The sequence below is a fragment of the Giraffa tippelskirchi genome, chromosome 7 (genome assembly GCF_054371585.1).
Source record: "Giraffa tippelskirchi isolate mGirTip1 chromosome 7, T2T-mGirTip1v1.2.pri, whole genome shotgun sequence".
Lineage (NCBI taxonomy): Eukaryota > Metazoa > Chordata > Mammalia > Artiodactyla > Giraffidae > Giraffa > Giraffa tippelskirchi.
In genome coordinates this window covers 51,653,912-51,676,499 of record NC_137281.1, presented here as the reverse complement: position 1 = coordinate 51,676,499, position 22,588 = coordinate 51,653,912, and the positions used below count along the sequence as shown (strand labels likewise).

General features: G+C 45.0%; 1 long non-coding RNA gene across 1 annotated transcript in view; it reads left to right on the top strand.

The window, feature by feature from the left end:
• The window catches only part of LOC145514952 (uncharacterized), a 383,828-nt gene that overhangs the window by 300,081 nt on the left and 61,159 nt on the right, over positions 1 to 22,588 (top strand). The window contains exon 3 of the long non-coding RNA XR_014060581.1: positions 21,380 to 21,519. This is a non-coding gene — a long non-coding RNA (uncharacterized LOC145514952). The remainder of the gene's footprint in view (positions 1 to 21,379; positions 21,520 to 22,588) is intronic.

Genomic DNA, 22,588 nt, shown 5'->3' with positions numbered 1-22,588 from the left:
AGGAACTTATGATTTTATTTAAGAGTGCTGATTCATTTGTCTGCTTTCATCCCTGTGCCTCCAACAGTCCCTAGGACATAGTAGGGCTCGGTTCACGTTTGTTGGATGAATGAATAGGATGAGTGAATGGAGGTAATGAATACCACTCAAATGACTTTTTACAGTCAATGTGACAGTTATCTATTTGAATATCAAATCATGTGAACAATACCTGGCACATAACAAGTGCATGAATTGTGGTGGCTATTAATGTCACCAGCTATTGTCACAGTGGATTTCAAATGCAAGTGCAAATAATGATGATAGCGACAAATGTTTGTTGCATTATACTATGCAAGTTCTGGTTTTAAATACTTTAAATGAATTCCTAAATTTAATTTGTGCAATAAATTAAACTACATACTACCACTGTCCCATTTTATTGATGAGAAAACTGAGTTACAGAAAGATTAATTAATGTATGTCAAACTAATAGCTAGATTCGAAGTAAAAGCGTGCCTGAGGTGTTTGTTGGAGCAATGGTTCTCTAACTCCAGTGAGCATCAGACTCCCCTGGAGGACACATTAAAACACAGATTACTGGGTGCCACCCATCCCTGAAGATTTTGGTTCAGTGAGCCTGAGGAAAAGCCCAGGAAGTTGCATTTCAGACACATTCCCCTTTGAAGGCCAGAGGCTCTACTTGATAATTGCTGGTTTAGAGAATTTTGTGACTACCATCCCAGTGAAGGCCGATTTAGTTAATGTTGGTTATTCTTGGGCCCCCAAAGAACCTTATCAGTCCTTTAGTGATGCTGCCCCATCCTTTTCTTTCACCTCCCCTACGTTCCCCATCTCAAGGGCTCCTGCCAGTTCAGCCAGTGTGGGCACAAACTGAACCCCAGGGGAAAGACACAGAGTTGCTTCAGAAGTGATGTGATGAGTTCAAGGTCCAGGCTCCAACTCAGAAGTGATGCCCAAAGCTTTTCTGTGAGCGGGTGGAGTGTGTTTGGCCTCTGCCTGAAACACAAACACAACTCTGATTTTAGTGTCTTACCCCTCACAAGTGCTAAATTACCCCATAAACAAAATACATCTGGTGTTTGACTCATGGAAAATATTTCTCTATGGTTGAAAAGAAGTGTGTGGACAGTCTGACTCCATTAATTTCCACTGGAGTGACTCGGAACCATCTGCTTAGGCTCTGCTGCAAGGGGAGGGGTGAGGGCTGGCCACTCGGTGGGCGGCCTGGGGAGAGTAGCGTGGGCTCCACAGATATCCGGGTAGGGGACTTGGTCTCTGGGTAGGGGTCTTTGTCACTGGTGTCTCTGACAGGCTGGGGAAGGTGTACTGACATCGCTTTGTTTACTCCGGATTTTTCTGAGACCCCCGGACACATGGAGTGCTCTGTCCTGATAGAGATAGTCTGGACCAAAGTGCCTTCTTCTCCCTGATTGGGGGCCTGCTGGGTGGGCTGCTGTGGCCAGAACCCCTGTGATATCTGTGTGGTCCAGTACAACGGACACTTCCTGGTCCCTCAAAGCAGCTCTTCTAGTGCAGTTCTGGGCCCTCCCTTCAAGGCTTGCAGGAAGTGAGCAGGACTCCCTCTGGGACCCAGCGATCTGCAGAGAGCAAGATCTTGGGGAAGGTGCAATAACTTTGCCACCGGGGCCACTAGGAGCAGCTAGGCTTTGAAGTGGCACAGACTTGGGTTCAAACCTGGCTTCTTCTTGCTGTGGTCACACGTCCTTTGCCAAACTGTTATGAACCTCCCCGACCTCTGTATCATCGTTAAAATGAAGATTTTTTTTTTTACAATCAAAGTGACAGTTATCCAGTTGCTTATCAAGTCACTCGAAGAGTGCCTGGCACGTAGAAGATGCTGGAAGGATGATGGCTGTTATTATTCTCAGTTATGAATTCTACATGCCACACAGTGACTGCCCCTCCCCCGCCTCCAGTGTGCACATCTCCCTTGGGTGAGAGAGGGACCAGTGAATATGTTAGGTGATGACCTAGATAAATCATTTTCTGACATAATTGGTGGGACTTTAAATGGGACTGAAACTTTTCTAAACCCAGAGAACTGGAAATGTGAGAGGAACCGTGGAGCAAGCCATATTGCAACCTAAGAGTGGTCCACAGTCATAGCCAGCAAGGCAGTGGGGGCCTCAGCCCCACACCCACAAGGAAGAGAATTCTGCTATGACCTGAGGCAGCCTGGAAGCCATCTTTTCCCAATCAAGCCACCAGAGGAGAACACAGCTTAGCAGACATCTTGATTTCAGTTTCATGAGACCCTGAGTAGAGGACACAGTAAAACCCTGCTCAACTTATAACCTATGGAAACTGTGAGAAAAGAAATGTGCATTGTTTTAAGCCACTAAATTTGCAGTAATAAAAGTAGCAATAGAAAATTGGTACAGAGAAAATAACATCTACCTCAGAGAAATATTATGAGAAATAAATGTGCTGATTTGCAGAGAGCATACAGGACAGCTGGATAGAAGTTCCCTGGTGTGGCTGCCCTGGATTTCAGGCCATCTCCCCAGCTAAGTGGTAGAGCTCTTCATCTCTCATCAGAAGCACGTTCTTGCCGTAAACCCTGAGCCTGAGAGCTGGGGTCTTACTGACCTGACCATCCTATTCCTGAGGGTGGCTGATATCTTGCCATGACTGGGTCTTGATGCCCACCACTCCCCATGTGAGGCCTAAATATTGACCACTTGTCTGGATCACCTTTTTTCGCTCTATGTTTTTGCTGAAGGCATTTTCATTCTTATAAGGCGGGCTTATCCTTCGGGTTTCAGCTCAAATGTCACCGCCTCTGAGAAGGTGACACTTAGATGCCCACTTAGACGAGCTCTCCTCCCTCGCCAGCCTCAGAGTCCCTGTTCGTCTCCTTCTCACCCTTTCGCAGTCTGTAACGAAGGTTCTCTTAGCTTGTTTCGCTTAACGCACTTCTCCCCAGTAGTCTCTCAGGTCCACGAGACCAGATACCATGCTGGTTTTACTTACTGCTGATCCCAGTGCCAGCTTGGTGCAAAGCATGAGCAGGGGCTCACTCCACATGAGTGTGCAGTGCCCAGGTGTGCCCGTGTGGCTGTGTGAGGGCGCCACCACACCCAGCCCATGCTGACTCCCAGCCCTTCTCTGATAGCCTGAGATTTCTGTCCTCACTGCTCCGGCCATACCAGCTGATTCTGAGAAAACTTCCAGTGGGATTGCCCCAGATCCAGGCAGCTGGCACTCCTCATCCTCACTGCAGAGAAGATTCTTGACCCCTGTTCTCCTCCAAGCCACTCCCTTCTCTGTGTAGCTGAGTCCTATTCCCCAGGCTTCTACTATGCCTATCCCCAGATACCATGTTTTAGCCTAAACAGAATCAGATGCTTATGTACATTTCAAGAATATATCAGTCTAGAGTGAATCCTTGGGTCTCTGTATGATGAAAAACAAATACAGGCTTTGCTGAGATACAGACAAGCTATTCAGATCTAAGTTCTGCCAGTGACTAGCTTTCTGACTTCAGCAGTAAGTCATTTCCCTGGGCCTTAGTTTCATCATCTGAAAAATGGGATAATTACATCCACATGAAAGGGTAGTTGTGAAGGTGATATGAACTGTGTACAGAGCAAGCATAGTTACTGTTCTCCCCAACTTCCCCTTTCCATCTCTAAAAGTGGAAGAGAGAATGGGGGTCAAGAATCTTCTCTGCAATGAGGATGAGGAGAGCCAGCTGCCTGGATCTGGGGCAGTCCCACTGGAATTTTTCTCAGAATCAGCTGGTATGCCCAGAACAGTGAGGACAGAAATCTCAGGCTATCAGAGAAGGGCTGGAGGTCAGCATGGGCTGGGTGTGATGGTACCCTCACACAGCCTCTTCTATAGCAAAGGAAGACCACTTTCAGTGTAGTGTGAGTGACGGATGAAGAAAGAAAACTGTTAGTAGGACCAGGCTGTGAACACCCTGGTCAATGTCCTGGCAGTCCTGGGCAGTGGGACAGGTCTGGTCCACACTTCTTTGCATTTCCTCAGGCAGGATTCCTTCCTGTGGAGCAGGTTATCACCAATGGGACCATTTCTGTATTCATCCAAAGCTCCTGATTAGAGGCTCATGAATATTCAAATACTTGTCTTCCCTTATTTGCCTGACTATTAGCATTCTGTCTCTAGGCTTATTTTGTGGTTTTTCTCTATTGCACATTTGTTCAGTGATTCATGCTTCATCGTCTGATGTGACCGATTTTGAGATGATCCCAGCTATTCCCGGTTCTCTGAAAGGCTGGGTCTTCTCTCTGCCCTGGCTGCCAGTTTTCCCTTGCTCTTTCTGATCCCAAAGATGAGTGGGTGGTGGAACAGCCTGCAGAGTGCCGCTTTGGGAACTTGCTTCTGCATTTTGAAAATTCTTATTAATAATAATAATTCAGTACATATGTCTATCACCTCAAATTTTCCGAAAAGATTTTATATCATCCTGTTTACATTCTTGCTTTCTGCAAATGCAAAAAGCTGACATTCTTTTCTGAATGGGGCCGTGTCTCTTTTCCTTCTGAATATCTAACAACAAGATTTGAACAAAAAAGAATCTGTTCTAAAGCCCAGCTGTAAAATGATTTCTCACAATGGCATGACGTAGAAGGGGATTTGTCCTTCTCCTTTCCTCTGCTGTTGGAGCTTTGTGTGAAGTGTGTCCAGCTTTGTAGGAGACTCAGAGCCTAGTTGGTTCCTCTTGTTGCTGCAACACATTATCACAGACTTGGTCACTGAGGGAAAGCACAGATTCTTCTCTTATAGCTCTGGAAGTCAGAAGTCTAAAATGGGTCAGAGGGACTGTGTTCCTTCTGGAGATTCTGGAGGAAACTTCTTTTCCTTGTCTTCTCAGCTTCCAAAGGCAACTTGCTTTCCTCAGCTCATGGCCCCTTTCTCCATATTCAGAGCCAGCACTGTAGCATCTTTCTGTCTCCCCCTGACCACAGTTTCTTTAACCTCATTTCCTTCTATGACTTTGACCCTCGTGCCTCTTTCTTAAAAGGACTTCATGATGACTTTGGACTTTGTGATGACTTTGGGCCCACTTGGACAATCTCCTCATCTCAAAATCCTTAACTTAGTAACACCTGCAAAACTCCCTTTGCCATGTAAGACAACATGATCACAGGAGGTTAGGACCTAAATATCTTTGGGTTGCCGTTGTACCTGCCACACCATCTTTCTGGTTTAATAAGAAAACTCAGATTGCTTGGGACTGATGCTTGCTTGCTTGCATCTAGGGTACAGATCCTCTGGCTTCTCTTCTTCCTCTCTGTAGGGTGGACTCTTAACAGCTGCCATGGAGTTTCTCAGCTGCAGACCACAGTGTTTCCAGTGATTACATGGAAAGGTTGGTGGGCTTGACAACAAATATCCAACTGCCTAGCCAGACCTCTGTATGAACAAAGCATCTTCCTTAAATGCAATACCCAGTTTTACCCCCGCAATAACCTCTGAAACAGGAATTATCACCTTCAATTACAGCTGAAGTACAGAGAAGTTAAATAATGTGCTGCCTGTTTCTTGTGTAATACGTTTCAGATTCAGACCTGATTTTGTGACTTGGTACATGTTATTTCACCTCTCCACCTGTAACTACCCATTTCACAATTGTGAGCATTAAATGAGGTAAGGTTTGTACAGTGCTTATTATAGGTTCTGGATCAATGCATGTTGACTGTTTTGTCATAATTATCATTACCATCAGGATTATCATCATTTCTGAGAAAAGCATTTTCTGTGCTTGCTGGGAGCATTTTTGAAATTGCTGGTATTATTGCTTCTGGGGCATGCACAGAGGTGATTCTTCAAGATCTGTGGGACCCTGGAAGGTCCACATTGATTGGGCATGTCCTGTGCAACATTCACAGTGCCAAATGCCTTGGGCACACTATCACATCTGATCCCCAGTGGGTAAATACAACTTTTGCTCCACTTTACACACAAAGGAAACAAGGCTGGGGGGCAGTGAAGCTGCTTGTCTATCATATTACTGATATTAACTGGTGGAATTACAACCCCTGCATCTGCCAGAGCCTGGGCACCTAATCCTAGACCCTCTGTGCCTTGCTGAGTCAGTCCCGGGTAGAGATCATAGGCTATGCTGTCCTCACCCATCTCTGATGGTTAACACGCCCTGCAGCCTAGAGGCCTGAAAGAGCCTGGGCAGGGTGAGAGCCAGCTGTCGATTAGAGCTCATTGGGATGCCACTGTCTTGGGCAGAAATCGGTTCTTCTGACTCAGTCCCCATCTCACTGGGCTCCTGTCTGATGAAGCAATGGGAGCAATGGGCCCCCTGGGGCACTTCTTCATGCCTGCCCAGAGCTATTTTCTTATATACGTCCTTCTCGATCACCATAAAAGTCAACATTTACATCAAGACCAATATTAATGCTGAAGCATAGAGAACAACTGGGGGAGTTTTCTTTAGAACAGAAAATGTCCAATTTCAGAGATCTGGCTCGAGTGCAAATAAGTGTTGACTTCAGTCCTTCTGGGAACTGCTGCCATGCATACCAACAGGGTCCCAGAGTTGCACCGAGACATCCAGGCTTCTAACAGAGTGTTTGTCAACAGGAGGATCTATGTGGTGCTGGTGGAGTTCTTGAATAATGTATAAAATCCACACGTTAAGGTTGATTAAAATCCTTAGTGCATTATCCAACTAGAGCAAAAGGCTCTTGAGTCTCTGATCATTGAAAGTCATTGATCTTCAAGGACTTTTGTTCACATGCTGTGCTCTAAGACAGTGAATTCCAGGGTCATTCTATTCACAAGGAGACCAGCATGAACAAAAGAACACATAAAGACATCTCCATGTCAAGTCATACAGGGTGGGACTATTGCGTCATATATTTGATTCTCATTGAGACAGCAAGGAAGAAAAAAAATTCAGAATTTGTCTCTTTTGCTACTTATACCCAGACAGAAAACTAAAAGGAAGGAAGACATGAGAATCCAGTCACTAGGGTGTCAAGAACAGTGTTCGGTGCTTTGTCATCTGCCATGTGTTTGATTATGTCATCGGGATGCTAAGGAAGCTTTGACCTCTGATCTGACTTGTGGGAAACAGACCTATGAACCTGGGTTTTTTTAAACAAGTTTGAAGGTACATGAAGCAGGTCCCCTCAGAAAACCACTCACTAGAAGGCCCTTATGAAAGCAGATACCATGATATCCCGACTCTGGAGAGAAAACTTGATCTCACCCAGGATGCTATGTCTGATCTATGCCTGTTCCATCATTATGTTTCAGAAGCTTATTGGTTTTGCAGGATCACAGATGGAGACAAATGTTGCCCCAGGATGTTTCATACCCTGATACCTGGTGTTCTTATAAAAAGGGGAAATTTGATCACAGAGCAAATGTCCATAGGGAGAATGCCATGCAGAGATACATGGAGATGTTGGAGTTACACTCCTGTAAGCCACCAAGTGTCAAATATTGCTAAGAAACCACCAGAAGCTAGGAGAGAGACCTGAAACAGATCCTTCCTCATAGCCCTCCGAAGAAACCAAATGTGCTAACACCTTGGTCTTGGACTTCTGGCCTCCAGAACTTATGAGACAATATATTTCTGCTGTTTAAGCCCCGCAGTTTGTGGTACTTTGTTTCAGCCCCCCTAGAAAAGTTTGGTATGTGAATGAGGCATTACTTTGTTCATGTGAAATTTGGTAAGTCCATTATATAAAGCTGGCCAAAGCTCTGGGTAAAGAACAGTTAGACAACCTGGAGACTTACTTGCCCAGTTCCCTTCTCCCCGGAGTAGTTCTGGAGAAGCTAGAAGTCTCTAGAATACAGTTTAAAAAAAATCACTGACTCCTCTAAGAATAGAAAACAATGCTGACTTGGAATATATATTCCAATATATACTTGGAATAACTTGGAAGCAACAGCCGAATAGTGGAACTGCAGCAGCTTCCAGAAGCACTGTGTGGAGAATTCCAAGGCTTGGCTCAGGCTTCCCAGGTGGCTCAGTGGTAAAGAATCCACCTACCAAGGCAGGAGATGCAGGTTTGACTCCTGAGTCAGGAAGATCCCCTGGAGAAGGAAATGGTAACCCACTCCAGTGTTCTTGCCTGGGAAATTCCATGGGCAGAGGAGCCTGGTGGGCTACAGTCCATGGGATCACAAAGAGTCAGACATGAATGAGCAACTGAGCACACACACGAGGAAAGTGTGCAGGGATTAATTAGTGATGTCTGTCCCAGGCATAGTAGTTGGGAGGGAAGTATTAGGTCACAATGATTTTCCTCCCTGGAGCAGTCCAGCAAACAACAGCGAAGAGAGCTTAGAGAGCTGTTCAGCAAAGAACAGCTTAGAGAGATGAAGTGACTGGCTCGAAGCCACACACCATCTCTAGAATCAGATGAATTGGTTGATGTTTCAAGTCTGGTTCCTGTTTGTGCAAGACTCTGTAGATTCACATAGAGTCACTGCAGAGAACATGTTTCATTCAGAGAAGTCCATGTTACCAAGGTCCTTGGACTGGGGGCTGGGGTTTGCACCTGGCTTTATTCTCCTGACACTGCTGGTTGTACTGCTAGAATGTCTTTGGCTCCTACATCTTTGAAATGAGCCTTTTCTGTTCTTCAGGCTACTCCTTCTGACCAGTGGTTCCTAATCAGGGGTAATTTGACTCCCAGGGGACATTTACCCCCAAGGCAGTAATTGGGCACATTTTTGGTGTCACAACTAGGGGTGAGGATGCTAGGGCATCTAGAGATGAGGTCAGGGATACTGCTAAACATCCTACAGCGTAAAGGACAGTCCCCACAGCAAAGACTGATGTGGCCTTAAACATCACTTGACAATGTCAAGTAACTGCTTTAGAGTTACCCTCCCTGCTCTCCATTCTCCTGAAAGCTTCCTGAGAGTTGTCTTAATTTTTTCTTTCTCCCTCTCCAAGAGCCCCACTTCCTCGAGGTACCTTTCGGATCGCTTTTCTGTGGAAATTCCCATCCCGTGTTGGCCTGGGGCAGGGGAAGCTGTGCTGGGAACAGCGAGGAGTGCAGTGGTTGGCCGGGGTCTTGACCATGTTTCTCTGGAGAGTGTCACTAAGCCCGCAGCCTTGAAGCAGCAGGTTCTGGTGAAGCAGACAGTGAGGGCACCAAGGACAAGCTGCTCTCCTGAGAGCTGTCCTGCAGGTTTGACTTCCCTCCTTCTGTGCAGTCGCTGCTCTCGTGAAGGTGTGCATCCACTCCTGGGGGCTGGGTTTAGTTTCTCCCTCTAGGCAAGATACTGGAAGGACACTGTCAAAAGTGGGACTCAGGTAACAGAGCGGGAATTTAGTCATCCCTCCTGACTCTTCCACAGGGTTTCTTGTTTCTATTTCTAGAGAAGAAAACATTGCTTTTTATAATATCATAGGATTTTAGAAACCAAGTTTCCTCGAAGCTCCCGTTAGGGACTATGAGAGCACAGAATCTGATGGTGTTTGAAATGATCTGTTTACATGTCTGTTGTCTGTCTCCCTCACTGGGCGGGACTTCCTTGGAGTCAAGGGCTGCATGCAGTTGTTGACCGCTCTGTCTGTGTTTCTGTCTCTAGCATTATGCTGTGTGCACGAAGCACTAACCCATGTTTGCTGAATTAATAAATGAAAGCATTGATTAGATGGGGGTTGAAACCCAAACTCTGCTTCTGTGTGTGTGTGTGTGTGTGTGTGTGTGTGTGTAGTCACAAAAACAGTGCCTGGAACATAGTAGTTGTTCAGTAAGTACTTATTGAATTAAATGTTGGGTACTGCTGCCTCAGTCTCTGTGCTGAGCATTTAATGCATAGTAATTTGCTTAATTCACATCACAATCCACAAGAAGCAGATATTTTTCCATTTTAGAAGTGGGGATGTTAGGGGAAGAGAGGTTTAGTAACTTGATCAAAGTCACACAGCTAAGGAATGTCAGAGCTAAGACTTGAGTCTGAAGCATAAATCTAAGCTGTGTGTGCTATAGCCTCACTTTGGATCTAAAGACCTTTGGGGTCTATGTTGTCTTTCACTCAACTGTAGGGAGCTTCTGCCTAAGAGATGGGCCCGGTGAAATCAGTGTTTGGGAAGAAGCGTCAGGTAGGGGTGCAGGGAGCAGTGGTAGATACAGGAGCTAATCCAGTAGCATGGGGAGACTCATCCAGACCAGAAGAAAAGGAAGGCTATGAGAGGGGTGGGCGGCTTGCAAGAAAGAGAGGTCGTAAGGATTTACAGGGGCCTTGGGGCTAGGGACTGAAGAAAATGAAAGTATTTGGGGGGAAAACAGCAAGTTCAGGAGATGTGGGTGTAGGGACAGCAAAATGTTGAATTTATCCTGGATCATGTTGAATTCAAGGCTACTGAGGATCATCTAGAAGGAGACACAAAAAAGGAAATAGACCATCTTCAGTATCATGTGGTAGAAACCCATCACAAGTAACTTACGTTTAGAGAAGTGTACACTGGCTCACATAACTGAAAAGGATTTGGTGCTACCTTCAGGCGTGATAGGATCTGGGGCTCAGTAAAGACGCCAGGGCTCGAATCCTCTCCATCTCCTGAGCAGACTGATTTAACAGCCACCAGAAGCCCCACACTTACATCTTAGCAGCTTAGCAACTTGGGGGTGAGCGTGGGAGAAGCAGAGAGAATGATCTGGTGGCTTCCAGACTTCAAGGCTTCTGGCAGTCAGTATCCCTCACTGGGGTAGGGGAGGTAGGATTCTCTGCACTGACAGTCTTTTCAGAATCACACAGAAGGCAGGTTAGCACTGCATTGTCCACTGGGTTGGCGTGTATTGCTCATTCTGCCGGATGCACATCCTAGAAGGGGGTCTTTCAGAAGGCAGGATCAGAGGGGACGGTATGAGCTTATGACTCTCTTTAAAAAAAACACCCCCTGGCTGTTTCTTAAATTCCTTCTTGAATTTCCTCTGGGTCTCTAGGTCAAGGGTGTTGCTTGGGAATAATGACTGTGCTTAAAAAGAGGCACTTAGGCCATTAGCACAGGTAACTGAGAGTCAGTGTATAGGAAAAGGCAGCAGCCCCTTTGCAGTTTTATTGCTTGTTTTGTTCACAGTTACCTGCAATATGGCAGAGCTGCAGATGGATAGAAATATGCTTCAGTGTAACACATTTACAGCAGGGGGAGAAACGCCCCCCAAAACACAACTGCTCAATGCCAAAAGCAGTCTTTGCATTTTCTAATCTGTGTTGCTTTCTGAATACATAGAGACAGATGATTGTTGCAGTAATGGACGATTGAGCTGTGGTCAGACCCTCAAGAGGTCCTTTAAACAGTTGGTCATAAATATAAAATCAGAGTATTATGATTTGCAGGAGAGGAAGATGAAAGCAGACCCTGATAATGGAGCCTGAGATGAAGCTTAGAGCTAGGATTCGAAGCTGGAGAGATGCAGGTCTTCAAAGCAAAATGAGAGATGGTCTGGGCTGGACTGACCCTAAATTTTCTGAAGACGTGTGACAGACATGCAGATCGCCCTGGCCCCCCTTCAGGAAGGACTTGTGGCTCCAGATGTGTAGTCAGCAGATGGTCTTCAGTTATTAGCCCCCTTCATGGATGGCCTCAGCTGGAAGACCCACAGACAATGAGTCATTGAGGGGGTATATTGCAGGCTGAGGAATAGCCCCATAAGATGTCCACATTCAGAACCTGTGAATCTGTTGCCTGAGATGGCAAAAAAAAAAAAAGACTTGGCAATTGTGATGACATTAAGGGCCTTAGGTAGGGAGATTATCCTAGATTATCCGGTAAACTCTAAATGTAACCCCAAGGGGCCTTGTAGGAGGGAGGCAGGAGGGTCAGAGTCTAAGAAGGAATGTGGCGATGGGAGCACAGAGACAGAAATGTGGTGATGGGGGCAGAGGCAGAAGGGATGCATTTTGCAGATGGAAGAAGGACCACAAGCCAAGGAGTGCAGGCGGCCTCTAGAAGGAACACAGCTGTGCCAACATCTTGATCTTAACCCTCTAAGAGCCATCTCAGATTTCCCACCTCCAGAACTGTAGAAGGACAAATTTGTGTTGTTTTAAGCCACAGAGTTTGTGGTTCTTTTTTACTTCAGCCATCGGAAACTCATACGGGACCTAAAGACGTGATTGTCCTAGCCCAAGACAGGGCGATGTCACAGGCAGACCATTCTAGCTCCAGGTAACCCTGTGCGGGGGAGCCAGGGCTAAGACTAGTCCTTCTTCAGAAACTGATTCCCCCTCTTCCTGCTTCTGCTTCCTCCCCACTCCCTTCCATAGGGCTGGATCCCGAGGACACTCACTAGTATACATGCTGACCTTCAGTCACTCTCTTTGAGTCATGGGGAGCCCATGCTGTGTTCATAGGTAGTGTTCCATACTGATTCAGAACTCGAGTATTGGGTCAGTTTGTCCTGGCCTCCCAACGTGGTAACCCTGGGTGTGTTGCCTTTGTTCTTCAAGACTCAGTCTCTTTGACTGAAAAATTAAGATGAAAAACTCCTACCCAGAAGCTTGTTGTGGCGATTGACTGAGACCACATGACACCATGTGGTACAGAGCCTGCCTTGGTGTAAGTTCTCAACAATATTATGGATGCAATTGATGATGGTGAAATTGACACTGATGGATGTCACTGAAGGTGAGAAAGGTGGTGACGGTGAAGACAGTGACTTAAGAACTCCAGGGGCTTATGGCCAGGTCTGTGGTTTATAGAAGGCATTCGGTAGAAAGTTCGTATGTTGCTCAGCTCTTAGTGCCCAGGATGGTCAGGGAGCAACTTATGGAGGAAAGACCTTTGTCAGGCTGATTTTTCATTAGCCCTACTTGCCTTGGCTGACTGTACAGAGATTGCTGCGTTCTGGGTTGAATTCTAAACTCTGCTGGAATCCATATATACCCTGAACATCAGGTGGGCATTGACCCACCTAAGGAGCTGTTTCTAGGGGTCATTCTGGCCTTAATTTCGAACTTAGCTTTGCTGGTCCAAGGCCTGGGCTCTGGGACCGTCGGTCCAAGGAGACAGGCAACCTGTCTTGATGGGGGGGCAATAGATCTTGTTCCATCTTCTCTGAAAGGACCCAAAACCTGCACCTGAGGCTGGAAGCAAGTGTCATGTGAGGACAATATAAAGAGAGAAGGCAGGAGATAACTAAGAGTTAAAGTACCTTTTTTTTTTTTAACATGAAAAGAAGCATAAACTATATTCGTGGATTACAACTATAAGTCTTCTCCCCCCACCCAAAAGTTAGCTCCTTAAAGAACATAAAATAATGACTCTCCTGCTTTTGTTCCTCACCTTGGATGGTCTGCCTGGAAGGTATAATTTGCAGGCAAGCTACCAAGGATGCTGTGAACAAGAACTGCCACAAAAGTGCCAGAGGACCCATGCCTGGACCTAACTCATAGTCTGTAAGTCCTCAGCATGGAGCTGACCAAACAGTTCCAACTAAATTAAACTCCATACAGTTCTCCTGGGCTGGGCTTGTGGGTGCAAAGCCCCAGCTGTCAGCCCAGCTTTGTGGCTTAAGATAAATCACTGCAGAAAATGGACTATAATGAAAACACTGACAGATCCTTCAAAGTAATGGTGCTCGAGGGTTTCCCTTTTGTTACATTCTGTATATTATGCAATTACCGCCTTGAAAATAGCCTTTTCTTCATTCTGAGAGTCCAGTCCTGGTTTTAGAAGAGGGGCCGTGGGAGTCAAAAGAGGCCTTCATGCTTGGGACTGTAGGTGTGTTGGATGCAGCCTGGGCCATTGTTGACAATTGCAGCAATTTTCTATTTCATGGAGGCTGGAATTGGCCATGTCTAATCACTAGAATCACTGCACCAAAGACTGGACAGGGCAAACAGGTCAAACCTCCCTCCCATCTGCAGTTGAGGTGTTCACACCCAAGAAATGGATTTTATGCTGCCTTCCTGTTCTGTAAGAAGGGGTGTAACTGAACAAAGAACAACTTCTTAAGAGTGCCTACTGAGGTGGCTGTGGCCAGGGCCATGGTGGGATTGGGGTATGTACAGTTAGCAGCAGAGAAAGGGCCCAGATACAGCAGTTACAGACCCAGGCCTGTGAGGACAGGTCCACAGAGAAGGACCTGGCCCACTGCCCCTCTCTGGCCTGCCTCTGGCTTCCCTAAGTACTCCAGCCTTGGGGAGCATCTAAGTCAATACGAGGGCTTCCTGGTGGAAATAAGTGAAAAGGTGCCCCTGAGGAAGTACTACTGTACTGGGAATCTTTTAAAAGACAAACTCCCTCAATCTGAGTGAAGTTAAAAAGGGAAATGTATTGGATAACGTGCAAGTAAAATTCATTCGAGTAAGGTATGTTTGGATGCAGAAGTCCAGCTGTATCCTAGGGTGTCCCCTCACTGCCCATTTGTGCTGGCTTCATGCCTGCATAGAAGCCCTGGGAAATTCCAGGCTGACACGCTCTCAATTCCAGGACCAATGGGTAAAAAAAGATGATGTATCCCCAGTAGTTCTAACATGTTTCAAAACTGAGAGCCAGTGAACTGACGGGTTCATGGATACCACACTGAACCAATCACTGTGGCCAGGGAGGTGCCAGGCACTGACTGGCCAGGCTTGGCCTGTCCCTGAGCCAATTTCCAGTTCCTGAGCCAAGGCTGGGTCATACCTCCTTCTGGAATAAATGGAGGACTCATCTCACTTTGGGACATAGATGGGGTTTGGAAGGGCGGTTTGCTCAGAAAATAAAGAGTACAGTTACTCAAAGAACTGGGGATTGGATGCTAAGCAGACAGAGGCGACATTGTTCCCTATAATGTGACGACTGTCTGTAGGAGGAGCTGGATAAGTATTTGGGTGGCTTTCTCCTTGAGCAAAGTCACCCTCATTATTCAACATAATCTTGGCACTTCCCAGATTTCCTAGACCAGCTCTCCCTTGCTTAGTCAGCACTTTGACCATGCTGATGAGCATGGGGTATGGGTTTCTAATGGCTGCCAAGGGACTTGAAGGTGAAAACTGTAAAGGCAGGGAAGTTAGCACCCTACAAGCTGAACCTTGGTGAATAGGGAATGAGAGACATTTGGAAGCAAACATGCAGATGTAGTCCTGCTCCTTTTCCTTCCCTTCGTAAAATCTTTCTAGAAGACTCTTGAGTTCCTCATGAACACATCTGCTAAGAGACCCGTGCATTAGATTTCTATTACTGCTGTAGCAAATTACCACAAACGTGGTGGCTTAAAGCAATGTAAATGTATTCCCATATAGATCTGGAGGTCATAAATATAAAACGAGTTGGCAAGGCTGCATTCCTTCTGGAGGCTCTGGGGAGAATCCATTTCCTGCCTTTTTCAGTTTCTAGAGGCCACCTGCATCCCTGGCTCAAGACCCCACACTACTCCTATCTCTGCTTCTGTTGAGACACCCTGGCTTCTCTTTTATAAGGACTCTTGTGATTCCACTGGGCCCACGTAGATAATCCACGATATGCTCCCCTTCACATGATCACTAACTTAGTCACACTTATAACATTGCTTTTGCTTTGCTAGACAGCATTTTCACAGGTCTGGGGGCTAGGATTTGGACGTCTTTGGGGTCCATTATTCAGCCAACCATAGCCCGTGATGGCTCTGGGAAGCTCACTGTGTAGCCCTGGCCAGTGTAGGTCTGCATTGCCTCCTATTCCTTTTTCTTTTCTGCCTCAGTTCTCTTTTCTTTGTCACACTTGACTCCTGGGCTTGCACATCTCAAAGGATCTTACCCTTTGATCTATGCTCCAGGCTCTGTTTTCAGAAGGACCAGGGTGAAGGAAGCTTCAGTGGACTCTTGTGGTCCCCTGTGTGGCCCTCTCTTGCAGCCTGTCACCCTGGGCATGACAACTTGTGCATTTACATGTCTAGACAAGGAGCCACAAGCAAAAAGAAGCTGTGTCATTCTCAACTGTGTCCTCCGCTTAGGGAGGAAATCTAGTAGGTGCTCCGTGGATCCTTAAATGAGTGAACGATGAATTGGCTTTTTACCTGTCTTGGAATTTTTGGTTTAAAACTTACTTGCTCTGAAATGTTTCTATTATACTTCCCTGCCAGTACTTGGAATGTTTATACACAGTTCACGCTTCAGTGAGTTTTAATTGTGCACATTTGTGCTCAAGGACAGCATCAAGAAAGAATTAGATGGATAAATATTTTTAAAGATCTAGAATAAGGTCTTAGCTATATGACTTTGGACTAGTCACTTACCTCTTTGTACCTCAATTTCTTTGTGAAATGGTACTAACAATTAAACTTATCCCATAGAATTGATAAAATGATTAAATTTGTACTGATGATATATAGAAAGTATTGAAGGCAATATAACTCTAGTTTCCAAAATACCTAATTTCAAGGAATTCTTATATATTCATAGAAGCTAAATTTATAAAGATTTTCTTTATGGGTATCCATTTCTTCAGTGATATTTTCCAAATAGACTACTTGACAGGCCCTTTTGCTTAGTTGACTGACTTCATCCACAGTCCTTTCCATTAATCCACCTTCTAGCTAGAGGCAGCTATGTGCCAGTGTTTGGAACAACTTGATATGAGCCAAAATCTGTATGGTAAGACTTTCCAGAAAGCGTTTGTATTCTTTATTGAAAGAGGTTGGAAAGGACCAGCAGACTTTGCCTCTCTCTTTTCTTCCTGTGTCTTGTAGAGAAAATGCCTAGAGGTCCTTCAGTCATTTTTCAACATGAAGCCATGAGCTTGAGGAAAAAGAATAAGAGAATCTCAGAGAATCCTGACCTTGACTGAAAGTGACCCTTGGATCAACGTTGGCAGCCTTCTGCCTCCAGACTTCTAATTTGTCCCTTTTCAAGGAAGATACCAGAGATGTGGAGAAAGGGATAGAAATGTAAAAGTAGCCAAAATGATAAAAAAGGAAAAAAAATTAGTGAAAGAGATCAGCATCTCTCTTAGGAGTTTAAAGAATTACAGAAAGGAAAGGAGCACAAAACCAAGACAAACCCATACCCACCCCCTACAGTGGACTGAAGCAACTTGAAAGCAGAGAGCATGTGTGCCCGGTGCTGTGTCATTTGTACCTGGCATCCTGCCGGGTGTAGTAGGTGTTTGTTGAACAAACAAAGGAGTCTTTCTTTTCACCTCTTTTAACTTTGGCCAAATCTATCTGGCTCATCAGAGCAGTTGTGATGACGGTTGTTTGGTGGCTTTCCAAAGAGGGTACTATTTAAGTACAGCACACAGCCGTAGGGGGCCAGGCAGGCAACTGAATAGCTGAACCTGGCTGCCCAGACCTTTGTTCACAAAACTCACACACTTCACCTGAATCTTAAAGAGGAAGTGGTTTCTAAACACTTGCTCCAATTTGTGATTCTCCGCGGAGAATTTCGAATGAGGAGTCAAATATAAGGTTGTTAGGAGAAACTCGCTTGTTAAAGTTCTGGCCTCTATCCCCAGGATCATATGACCAAATGGGAGACATGTCAGCAATTTTCAGAATCCTACCTGAGCTTCCATTTTGGACACCAGGAGCAGCTCCTAGCATCTCACCTGCACCACAGAACGCTTCCTAACTGTGGCTTCCCAAAGGGCAGGGACATCTCATTCCACAGCACAGATTCAGTATCTCATTCATAACTGGGGTGCACAGCCAGTCTGTTGAGCAGGGATCAATCCTTAGACTTTTAGCTTCATGATCTCTCATAGGGGAGAAGCAAAGGCAAGAGAACGTGTTCCTGAGTAATTTATTCTGTTCCCTGGCATTGATGAAAGGGATAGAAATAAATCAGTGTTTCTACTCAACTCATTTGAAGGACAGACCAAAATCACAACATTAAAAATTAACATCTAAAACAGATTGTACATTACTAAGGATGAGTTCAGACCCAAAGTAGAATAATTGGCCAAATGAATCTACAAAATGTTGCCTATGACAAATTCACTCTCATTTCCAGTGGTTAAGAAATAAAAGAAGACAAATTCTCTTCATTTCAGGCAAAGATGATTTGAAGGAACAGCTCAGTAAAAACATGAGTTAAAGGAGGCACTAGGAAAAAGTCTAAGGCCCAAGATATGGGGCTTTCTAGAGCACCAAATTCATCACTGAGAACAATCCACCAGGTCCTGTGCAATTCATGTCAAACATTACCAGGTTGTTGCTCTTCTTGGAACCACCTAAATTCTAGTTTGGAAAGTTAAACCATCTGTTAAAAGTTCTGATGATCTAAACAACTCATTCAGGGCCCATAATATACATCTATTGATACCATCCATAGATATGAGATTCATATAGTCATTCATCCATCTATGTGTCCAGCCAGCATTTAAGGGGCACCGGCCCTTGCTGGGCCCTTGCCAGGGCAGAAGATACAATGATGGATTATACAGAAACTTTGGTTTCAAAGAAATTAGTCCAGTGCCTGGCTTTAGAGCAGGATTTTTCAATCTTTCCACGCTATTAACTGTCTGGGCTGGACAATCCTTTTTTGTCAGGGCTGTTGTGTGCATTATAAGACACTTAGCAGTGTGCCTAGCCTCTACCTGCTAGATTCCAGTGGCTGTTGCCCTTCTATTCATGATTACCAAAAAATTTCTGCAGACTTTAACAAATATCCCCTGATCAGGGAGGGCAAAATTGCCCCCTGTTGAGAAGCTTTGCTTTAGAGTCAGAAACATAGCTTTTGTTCCTGCCTTGATCTCTTACTAGTTGTTTATTTAACAAATTTTTATTTAACTTTTCCTTATACCCAGCACCTAACAGTTTCTGGCACAGAGTAGGTATGTGGCAAATGTTTATAGGTTAAGTGGATGCATGAGTGAATGAATGAATGTCTATAAGACCAACCTATTCCTAAGGAGCTGACAGGCTGTTAGGAGGATCTTGAGTCTTGCCATACACAAAGCCAAGCAAGCAATATATTCAATCAAAAATATGCCTCAGCTAAGCAAGGAAAAAAGCTGCTAAGTGATGTTTAGTTGTGTAGGCCTGACAGATAATTGAGCGACTGGATTTTTCAGTTGCAACAGATTGGTTTGCCATTCTGTAGCCACAATAACAGAGCAAAGTAACAATCATGTCTATGTTTAATTTTCTGGAGGGTGTTGCATCTCTGAGGCTCACAGTCTGGCCAATTAAATGTGGCCGATTGGCACTCCCACACAAGTTTGGGGGCATTTAAAATAGCTCTCTGCAAAAGAAACAAAAAAGCCAAGTTGCAAAGAAAGTTTTAACTCTGTCAAGATTTCATATTTCAAAAGCAGGCTTGTGATGGTAAAACTGTTCCGGGTGACAGCGAATAGATAAGCCATCCATTTTGAGCATCCTGGTGTCAATCCAAGCATCAGCTTTGTGGCTGGGGTTTGTGTCTTTTGGTGGAGTTGGATAGTTTTTTGTATTCAAGGAAATCATCAAGCTTCCATTCATTGGGGGGCTGAGGTTATTGGGCTTTTGACCATGATGCCAACGGTTCAGAGGGAGTCATGACTGTCACTCACCAAGCTTTCTTAACTGCTTAGGCTTAAATGAGAGGTAGCTGATAGAAATGGATAAAGACTCCCCTACCTTTTTTTTTTCCTTAAGTCTTCCAGACACAATTCATATAGGTTCATGTGCAGGGGACTATTTTTGTTATCTATTGCCACAGTAATGCTAAGTAACAAACAACCATAAAGTATCATAGTTGTTTAGTTGGTAAGTCATGTCCCACTCTTTTGTGACCCCATAGACTGTAGCCCACCAGGCTCCTCTGTCCATGGGATTTCCCAAGCAAGAGTGGATTGCTATTTCCTGTTCCAGGAGCTCTTCCCGACCTAGGGATCCAACTCATGTCTCCTGCATTGCAGGCGATTCTTTATCTCTGATCCACCAGAGAATCCCGAATTATCATTGACATATGGCAATAGCATTTGTTTAGCCTAGAAATCTGAAGAGTTTAGCTGATTTCAGCGGGACTCAGCTGAGACGGGGCTGGGTTGGGATGTTAGGGGTCCTGTGTATCTGGGTCAATTGCAGGTTGGCTAATAGGCTCTGATTATCCTGGCTGGCCATGCTCACCTTCTGGAGGTGGAATCGTTGTTGGTTAATTTAGGATGGTCTTGGCCAGCTTAACTGGGATGACTTTCTCTGTTCAGGGGCTAGCTGGGAAATGTGCCTGTGGCAGTGACAAAGATATAAGAGCTTGCACTGTGTTTGCTAGCATTCCATTAGCCAAAGCTCATCACATGGCTGAGGCCACAATTAAAATATCAGGCCGAAGACACTGCCTACAGTAAGTGGGCCCTGTAAAGTTACATGGCCAAAGTGTGGGTATCAAAAGGTGTGACTAATTCAAATTGACTAATACATTAATACACTACAGAGGCTAAACTCCAGAAAGCGCTGGGGCTTGACAATCAAGCTGAATCTGAACAAGAAAGAGCCTTACAGAAATGTTCAAAGAAAGATGAAGAGGGAAGAGATCCACAACTTGGGGAATGGCTCAACCACTGGGCTGCTGTTTGGGTTCCTTACATTAATATCTGGTTAGGAAGAGTGTCTTAACCCTGGAAAGGAAAGGGTAGCACAAGTATGAGTAGGAGACAGTTTGGGTGGAGAGGCAGTCAGCTCCCGAAAGAGTCCATATTTGTAGTCCCAAGGGATTTCCACCCCAGACTCTTGAAGGACTTGACCATAGAACTGCTGACAGTGATTGTGAAGCATCATGGTAAAACGATAGACGCTTCCAAAAAAGGTAGGTTGGTTTTCAATGGTTGACGTTTGAAAGGGATATCTCCCTAAGACATCTTAATTCACAAATGTTCTGGAGTATTTAATATTCTCTCAGCCCATCACATGCTTTTAGAATAACTAAGAATGCTGAATATATTCAACTAAAAATGAATATCAGTGGTTTTGTAAACCTAGGTCTAAGGCCATTTCTGGACTTCCCTGGTAGTTCAGCTGGTAAAGAATCCACCTGCAATGCAGGAGACCCTGCTTTGATTCCTAGGTTGGAAAGTTCTCCCCGAGAAGGGATAGGCCACCCACTCCAATATCCTTGGGCTTTCCTGGTGACTCAGACGGTAAAGAATCTGCCTGCAATGTGGGAGACCTGGGTTCGATCCCTGGGTTTGGAAGGTCCCCTGGAGGAGAGCATGGCAATCCACTCCAGTATTCTGGCCTGGAGAATCCCCACGGACAGAGGAGCCTGGCGGGCTACAGTCCAAGGGGTCACAAATCATTGGACATGACTGAGGGTACTAAGCACAGTACAAGGTCATTTCTAAATTAGTTAAAATAAATTCCTCTCAAATTATGAATATACCTAGTGTCACATACCTCTTACTTTGTCCTCTCATAATAGTGTTATGTATTCACCATAGTAATAAACTAATTTATTTGCTTATTTTTGTCAGGTGTTGTGCTAAGCTATTTACATGCATGGTCTCATTTTGTCCTCACAGCAATCTCAGGTCATCGGCACCATCATTACCATTTTATAGATGGGAAAATGGGAGCTCAGAAAGATCAAAGCTTGTACCCAAGTCTGCCTGATGACTTCCCGTGCTCTTAATCCCCTCACATTGGCTGCCTCTTGAAAACGGTGAGTTGTAACATGGTGAAATAGAAGTGGGATTCCAAGAAAAAAAAATCAGCAGTACAAGTAGGAGATCGGGAAACCCTGACTTGCCAGCAATTGATGTGAATAAATACCTTAGAGCTTTTGTTGACCACAGATCGAGGCTGCCACCAGGAGCACAGAAGGAAGCCTCGATTCTTTTGTAGGAGGTGTGTGGTTCTGGCCACAGACTGTGCCATTTAGGGAATCTGATTTCATTTACTAGTGATTATTAGATTGATTGAGTAACTGCATCTGTGGCTTTTAAGGTAGCACATTTTAAGAAGGTCACTGACAGTTTGGAGTGTATCCACTGAAGGAGAATTAGGAGGGTCAAGAGTTTTGTGAAACCATGATGTGTGAGAAAGAATTTAGAAATGGAGGATGTGTGATCTTCTACCAAGAAGACTTAGAGGTTATATGCATAACTTTCTTCAGCTCCTTGAAGGGATTCCACATGCAAGATGACTCAGTCTCATTTAATACTGGTCCAGAAGTCATGGGTCATAGTTATATGATCTATTGGGCTGGTGGTTGCAATCTGGGTTGTGAATTGCTCTGAGATGGGGTGAGTTCTGTGACCCTGAAGGAATGTGGGCAGAGGAGACTTAAAGAGGGCTGCGGTCCTGAGGAGGTCCTTTTCCCCATGTTGTCTTCCAAAAATGACGATTTCATTACTTATGGCTGGACTGTTTACTGCAGTTTTCTGTGTGCTCAGCCATTATGATACAATATAGTTGAGAAAGTGGTAGTCCTGCTCATGCAATAATGCACAAAAGTAGTATTTTAAAGGGAAAATGTTCATTGCTTACTCCTGTTGGAAACACCATTAGTGTAACACCCCTGGTTTCTTTCTGGCCCTCTACTCATCCCACACTATTGAAGGGTGAGAGAGAAGAGACTTGCCTGCTGTACAATTTAAGAATAATAAACTTGACATTCTGGGCTCAGAATCCCCACCTGCCCTTCTCTATTGGGAGTCAGCTGTCTACAGAAAGCAAAATTCCTCCATTCTTTCCTAGGGACCCTCTTCACGTCCTCATGTTGGGAGACT